This window comes from Microtus oregoni, unplaced genomic scaffold (genome assembly GCF_018167655.1).
Source record: "Microtus oregoni isolate MIOR12 unplaced genomic scaffold, Mior012 000003F_ref0000135, whole genome shotgun sequence".
In the NCBI taxonomy this organism is placed as follows: Eukaryota; Metazoa; Chordata; class Mammalia; order Rodentia; family Cricetidae; genus Microtus; species Microtus oregoni.
Window position 1 is genome coordinate 73,515,271 of NW_024543062.1, and position 8,316 is coordinate 73,523,586.

The following is an 8,316-nucleotide window of genomic DNA, read 5'->3' on the forward strand; positions in this document are numbered from 1 at the left end:
GTAACAAGCTATGGGCTCTCTTTTCTGGCTAACCCTTGTAGCTCTTACTATACTGGTCCTTTGAGGCATTATTTTGACTGCTCGTCATCATTCAGTCTGTTGAAGCACCTGCTAGACTTTGGACTGAACAGAGTGCTTCAGATGATCTGCTCTACTGAGTGCAAACTATGGGGAGCTGTTTACTCCCTTGTCTTATGTCTAATACTGTGTGTGTGTGTGTGTGTGTGTGTGTGTGTGTATGTGTGTGTGTGTATGTGTGTAATAAGATACTAAAAAGGAGCAGAATGTCATCGAGAGAATACTTCTTAAAATATTTAGGAACCTGCAACCCCATCCCCACCCCTGTTTATGGCTCCTTCTTGCTACTTCCACTCTTCCTTTTGACTTTCCCAGCCTCTGTGTTTGCTCCAAGTTTTATACTCAGGTCTAAAGATTTGGAGAGATGTCCACAAATAAGAGAGGACATGCGGTGTTTGTCTTTCTGGGTCTGGGTTACCCCACACAGTATATTTCTCAGTTCTGATCATTTACCTGCAAACCTCATTAGTTCATTTTTCTTTACAGCTGACCAGAATTGCACTGCGTATACGTGTTCACATTTTGTTACCCATCCATCAATCCAAAGACATTTGGATTATTTCCATTTCATATCTATTGTTAACACAGTGACTGATGAAGAACTATAAGCAATCTATGGCTGACCAGAGAAGGAGAATCATTTTCCTATAAGGAAATACTCCATGTTAGGTTTTCCAGTCCCACGTTATCAGCCCTTTATTTTTCTTTCAGTCAAGTCCAAAACAATACCAATTAAAACATGCAAAATTAGGTATTGCTTAATATTTTTTTTGTGGGGCTATTTGATAATTTTATATAGTTAGAATCTAAAATAAATTTTGTAAGAACAGAATAATGGCCTTTGAGAAACTGTAAATACCAAGCTTTGCCAATTTTAACAACTCCCTGAAAATGAGAATTGCGACTATTTCATTATCTGTGACTTATTGGGAAATAAACCTGTTTCAATGCATCTTAGCGATACTGTATGGGTTTTGCATGGCATGCACATAGAGCACAGATGTCAGCTACTATCAGGGCATCTCTAAAGGGATTCCAACTTCCTTTGTGCTTGGACACATGAGCAGAGACACACAGTTGCCTTAGAAGCAGACAGTGTTTTAAGGGTTTGTGCACTTCCAGGCTTGAGCAGAGTGGCTCAGGTACATTACAAATTGAGCAGTTCAACAGACCTATGTAAAAGGTATGGCTTTTATGTCTCATACCTCAGGCTTTTTGCTCATTTGCATTGTATGGGGTTTTCCATGGACGCTCTGTTACATGTAGGTCTACGTACAACTTTATGCCTCCCATATCATGTTGGCATCTTAAATATCTACCCAGGGGGGCTTTAGTATGTATTATACAGAGCCGTGGGATCCCCCGAGACACTCAAGAATGCTCTGTGACTGTGTTAATAGCTGAATTTGTTCAACCTTGGCAGAGGGGTTTTCCAGTCTTCCTCTTTGCAAACTTGTTTTTTAATATGCTTATTTCATAAGGCCTTGTGGAAGGCCTTCTGACCTTACTCTTGGTCCCATTCTCCTGCCTCAGTACTTTTCAACTTACTCTGTAAGCAGGATAAACTCTTAGATACTGGGGAAGTCTGAGTGCAATATACCCAGCAGGCAGCAGCTGCTGACCTTTGGAGAAGATTAGCATCTGCTGCCTTTCTGAACTCTCAGCCCTTGCCTTTTAGCCTTCTGTTAGTCTTGGCTCTTGGTGCTGAATTTCTTCCCAGTGTCTTATCTTTCAGAACAACTACTGCTTGTCTATGTAGACACATTGCTCAGATATCCAGAAAGTGGTCCAAACAATTGCCACCCAATGTCTAGACCCAAGAGAGCACAGACCCGTTTCTAGTTTTTCACCATCTGGCTTGTTGATGAATAGACATAGTGTAACTTACTTTGGCTTCTAACATGTATAAACACCAAACATAGTGGCAAAAATACTTAGATTGTTGGGTCTATCCAACACTGTTGATAAAATGCACATAAATTGCAATGCAAGCTAGCAGTCAGTTCGGTCTGCATTTACTCCAATGACTTGTATTAAAGGTGCCCTTAATTTTAACTGTTATCACGTCATTCCATGATTCTTATATTTTTGGGGGGCATTTCCCTTTTTAAAGCTTCACTATGTATTTAATGGAAGATGTTTATTATTTGTGTATGTGTGTGGTGTGGTATACATATATGCTTGTGTGCTCATATATATGTGGGCACATGAATGTATATGTGTGTGCAGTGCATTGTACTGTAACATGAGGGCCTGCTTGTTGGGGTTTCTGTCCTGCCCAGATCACCAAAGAAGCAGGATGTGACCTGCCCTTTTGAAAAAGGTACCAAGCCATGTGGCTAACATATATGAGAATAATGGGTTAATATATGTTATAAGAGTTAATAAGAAGCCTGAGCATTAATAGAAATGGGTTAATCAAGATGTGAAAGTTAGCCAATAAGAGGCTAGAGCTAATGGGCCAGGCAGTAATTTAAGTAATACAATTTCTGTGTGGTTATTTCAGGGGTTAAGCAGAGCAGGTGGTGGGACGTGGCCAGCACCCTCCTACTATGGGTCCCGCTGCTCCTCCTACTACATTGTACACATATGTTGGAGGTTGACACTGGTTTTTCTCCATCACTCTTCACCTAACATACTAGGCACAGATCTCACGTGAAACTAGAACTCAATATTCAGCTACTTTAGGTAGCTTGCTTGTTTTGGGGATTCTCTGTCTTTGCTTTTTGCATGCTAGGATTACAGGTAGGTTGCCATGCGCCCTGACGTTTACATGGGGGCCCAAACACACATCTTTATGCTTGCTGAGCAAGTGTTTTATCTACTGAGCCATCTCCCAGCTCCTACTTCTTCCCCATAGCATTTACAGGCATTTTAAGATATGTCATACCTTCTAAACTCTAGATTTCACTTCATATGGACTAATGTTAAATATTCACCTTGAAATAAAACTAAATGCAGTGAAATATGAAGGAGAGTGGAACTTCAGCACTTCCTTAGGGGCACAGATGGAAAGCAGGGTTCTTTGCTTCTTCAACTAAGGAATGCCTTAAGGGTTCAGAGTTGTATAGCTACAAAGCTTAGGCCTGTCTGCTTTGAAATCACCTAATCAATTCAATGTCCTTATTCTGTCCATACGCCTCTTCCTTTTTCATGGGAAATTGCGAACAAAACAGCACAAACTCAAGCTGCATTTCCTGTTTCTTTCTCCTATCACGGATACTAAAAGGCCCCCCGTTTTGGTAAGACACTATTTAGAAGCCCATCTACTCAAACTTGAAGCAAGTCTATCCCCAGTGTAGCCATAGTGGTGGTGGTGCCCCACCCGTTCTGGGAATTCCCGAATGGTGTCCAGTCACTCAGGGAGAAAGAGAGAGCAAAGAGGAATTCTCTGGGGAATGTCACTGGAGAAGGAATCTCCCAGTTTCATGCCCTATAATTAGTTCAGTCTTTACGATGCACATTTGGAAATACTAAACTTTGGAAGTATAATTTACACAAATACATATTTTCATAATGCACGTAAATTCAAACGACTGAGTCCTGATGACTATCAAATAAGGAAATATGATGAAACACAAAGCCAGTGTTTGTCTTTAGGATCTGAAAATAACACACTGAAATTCTGTCTGGGGACCTCTAGAGAAACATGCCGTGAAATTAAGATTGAATAAACAATTTTGTTACTTAGGGAAGACAAGAAACAAAAACCATTGTAATCCTTGAAGCTTCAAAAAGTTACTTGGATTACTCTCTCACTAAAAAAACTACACGATTTTCCCTCCAGTTTGAATAATTGGGGATTTGCCTTAGCAACTCTAAAACTAAAGCTAACCATCAAGTAAATGTTTTTTCTTCTTTTTTACAATGGATAAAATGTAGTCTTCAAACATTTCTATTTGAAAGAAAGATCATTTTTGCCCAAATAAAATTATATCCAAAGGAAAATGAAGAATGAGTGCCCCCTCAGGAGGCATGGCCCAGGATGCTGTGGGACTCCCCAAGACAATCTGCATGCACAGCATGGCCAGGGGAGATCCAAGATGAGTGCCTCTTACAGAGGAAGCTGAGAAAGAGAGAAGAGAGAATATACAGAGAGGGGGACCAAGACACACACAAAGGATGGCTCTGTCTTTCATTTCAAAAGTAAAAACATCTATTTTTCCTAAATACTTTAAAAATTCCTACAGAAAATAAGTTATAACAAAACATAACATTGGTTTAATTTCATTGAAAAACTCCATCTTTGGAAGTTCAGGGAAACCAGCTTTTTCCCTCAGGTAGGTAGACAGCTACCCCAGTTCACCATTTTTCCAAGTGAGTAGGCAGAAGGCAAATAGAAATGAAAATTTCTAACAGTCATTTGCTTTCATTACTCCTTGTAGGACTGGTTCAGAAAGGTGGACCATTACAATAATGGGAGTATTTTTTTTTATTACTTAAATGTAGCTTATGCGTTTAGGAAACAGGAGAACATATTTTAGAAACAGCTTTCCCAGCCGCATTTTCAAGTAGAATTTCTACCCCTAAAATTTAGAGTTTGAAGACAGTTTGGATAAGCCACTTCAAAGCTCCCTTGTTGTTGGACAAAGAAACCAGCCTGTGTGTGTTATCCTGCTGCTCACAACATCTGTGCTGTAAGTGAAGCTCATGTTAGTCCACCCCCCTCCCAACCCAGAGGTGCTCGGCTACCTTTTTTATATCAGATTTTTTATTTTGCTTGTTTTATGTTTGGTTGAAAATCAAACAAAAATATACATCTTTCCTTCTCTATCTGTGCCCATTTTCACATATGTTCTTCCTTTCTTCCTTACCAGAAAGACACAACACCAATGCTAGGTTTATATTAATTCCACTCACTTTTACTGAGTTCTATGGGTTGAAGTTGCTTAATTCTACACCAAGACAATGGTCTTTTCACCTGTGTTATTAGCTTGATTCTGTTGAGTTGAATCTAACTTCTCTGACTCAGCTGATAAGCTTGGAGCATTATTCTTAAAAGGAACATAATACCTGCTGCCTAATATCAGAAATACAGTAAACTACCTGAGAGATTCAGGAATGATTACTATAAACAAAATATGATTCATTTTTTAGGAAAGAGTCTCATAAAAATCCCTTAATGAATTCCAGCTTAGAGTTATGATCCAGCTTGTGCCTGGTATTTCAATAATATGATATAAAGCAAAGCAAATTTAAATTCAATGTCACATAAATACCACTCTGTCTTTTAAAAGTAACTCTAGCACTTCAAAACACTAGACATCTGATAATTTAACAAATACTATAATTAGTATATTTCTTTTTCTTTTCTTTTTCCTTTCTGCCAAGAGCCAGGGTTGTTTGGTAGAAGAAGTGATGCTATCTACAGATTGGAAGCAGGCTTAAATTACTAAATGCAATGCCTAGAAATACCCTGGGGATCTACAACATGCCTGAAGAGAAGGGGTCAAAACGTATTACAAAACAGCAGTAATTAAGGAATATTCCACTCGGGTCTGTTTTAAGTCAAGCACTTTCCCAAAAGGATCATGTGGTGGCTTTATTTTTAGGATCATTTATTGATTCAGTCTGTAGCCTCTGTCAAGGCAGAGCAAGTTCTAGCCTACGGACATGCTATTGGCTCTAGCTATTGAGAACTTGGAAGATTTGTGTGCTATGAAATCAATCACTTAGCTGAAGAATCTTTGTCCAAGGTCAAGCCTTATTTCTAGGAGTACTACCTGCAAGATTACTTAACAGATAACTGAGATCCACACTGCCCCTGTACACAGGGATTCTCTGGTTAACTGGTGATAGGCTAGTCAGTGAAAAGGTAGCCGAGATTTTGGGACCCATACTAGAATGGGAATATAAGGGTTAGGCTTCCCAGGTCCCAGCAGACTCATTCAGGCCAGTGAATTATCTTGCTCATCGCTTTGTCCTTGAGCGTTTCACACAGAAAACCAGTAAATGATCAGAAGACTACAATGCGAAACAATAGAACAAAGAATATTGGTGAAGACATTATTGACTTTCATTTTGGAAGAGAGGAAGTGCTTTATGGTTGAAGGAGACACCAGAGCTGACATCTCTAGAGGTGTCATAAGAATAAGGCGCTCACTAGAGTCCACGAATACTTGGCACTTCTTACAGCATAACATGGTCCAGAGGATGAATGCCCTATTGTCAGTGTCTTAAAATTCTCAATAAATTTTAAATAAAGTTCTCCTAATTTTTATTCTCATTTGCACTGGACTTCACACAGTATCTAGCTGGTATTTCTGAAAGAGAAAGATCAGGAGGTAGTCCCTGGAAGGCAAAGCATATCGTTTACTTAAATTTGGGTTGTAGAAAATTTTTTATTATAGACTTTAAGGACAAACCATTTAAATGATACACCTAATAATTTAGTTGTGAAAACTGTCAAGAGGGCATTTGACTGTGTGTTGCAGTGTGAGGAAAGATAAACAGAGAAAGATAAAAGATAAAAAGATAGACGGAGGGATGTGTGGAATTTTCCAGGGTAGAACGGGTAGCTAGTGGAGGATACCGAGCCAAACCTGGGCTCTCAGAGTAAGCTGAATCATCCACCAGGTGGAAGATCCATAACAACAGCCATCAACTTGGGCAGAGACAATTGTCTAAACTAGTAGGCTTGACGAATACCTAGCCACCTAGTTTGACCCGAATCACTGGTCCTGAAGACAAAGTCACTTGATTGCTCATGTTGCAGATGACTCATCAGACATTTTGTACTAGCTGCCCTCAATGACCAACAGTTAGCCTGTGATAGCATCTGTGATGTGCTATGGGCCCCTAAGAGATAAGTTCTTCATCTCCTTGCGCAGTAGTCCTGTCTTCACAGCAGAAGTGAATGAACTTGTGGTTGAACAGAGCTGCCTAAGAGGATGTGGTTTGAAGGTTAGTTCAAGTGCTCGTGCTGGCAGTTCCCTAGGGAGACATCATGTGCCGTAACCACCATCGTCTATAACAATCTGTATATGATCTACTTATTTCCTTACAGAGTTAAGTGTTGGGTCACACGTAAGGCATTAGAGGTCTCAGATGTTGTTGGAGAGCCATGATTAATCTAGAGGATCCATAAAAAATGATTTGGTGTGAGCTCTTGGTAATTATATTCTGTTAAGGTTGACTCCTTAAACCTGTAAATGAGAAAACCAGAAAAGAGACAGGAAGTGGAGCAGGGCTTAAGATTCATGGCCAAAACAAGTCTGGTGGCGAGGTTCTACACTGGTGCTTTCTTGCGTTTCATTTTCTAGTAGTTCCGTTCAGTATGGGTGTGTTTGAAAACCTTGGCTGCATAATGCACTTACAAATACCTCATGGGTATCATGGTATATTTCTTAATCCTAATACCAATGATGCTAATACACTTTACCTAGCATCTAAGATGTACACAGTGAGGCAAGAACGTGACCTGATCCTTGCAATAACATTACGAAGTCGATCTTACCAGCTTCACTTTTTGCAGAAGACAAAATTGAGAGAGTCACATGGCCATTAGTTAGAGGTGCTTCAGAATTTCTTCAACCTTCTAGAAACTTTGGAGAACTATGATAATCCGAAAAGAGCCCGCTGCGTTTAGGATTATTATTGTTCATTTTATTTCTGGTGAGCAAAACTAGAACATGAGAACATTTATTTTAGAACAGTTAGTCTGAAAATTGAGCATGAACCCAATCATAGCTTGTCTCATGTTGGTACCTCAGAAAATCCCCCAAAGCTGTGGATAAGCAGAGTAAAATGAAGTGAAAGAAGGTTATTGAAATTTACCAATTTATCAAATTTATATTAATTTTATTTTCTGTTCATGACTTAGAAGATTTCTATCATAATAATCACATTTTTTAGTTGGAAAGTGTCTTTTATGTGAGTGTACATGTGTGTGTGTGTGTGTGTGTGTGTGTGTGTGTGTGTGTGTAGTCCACTGAATGCTTACTGATTCAGTTAGATTGGCTTGCCAGCCCAAGGAATCCTCTTGTCTCTACCTCCCTAGTGATGGGATTATAAGCATGTACTATTTATTATTCCTTGCTTTTTACACAGTGGTGGGGATCTAAACTCAGGTTCTCACACTTTTTCAGCAAGCAGCTTACTGATAGAGCCATCTAACCAGTTCAGAAGGAAACAAAGAAGCCAAATGTGAGTGGATGCATCTGTGATATTTTAATATAAACACAATTGCAGCATACAAATTGGACACCTGGAGAATACACAACTAGCATTTTTATTACA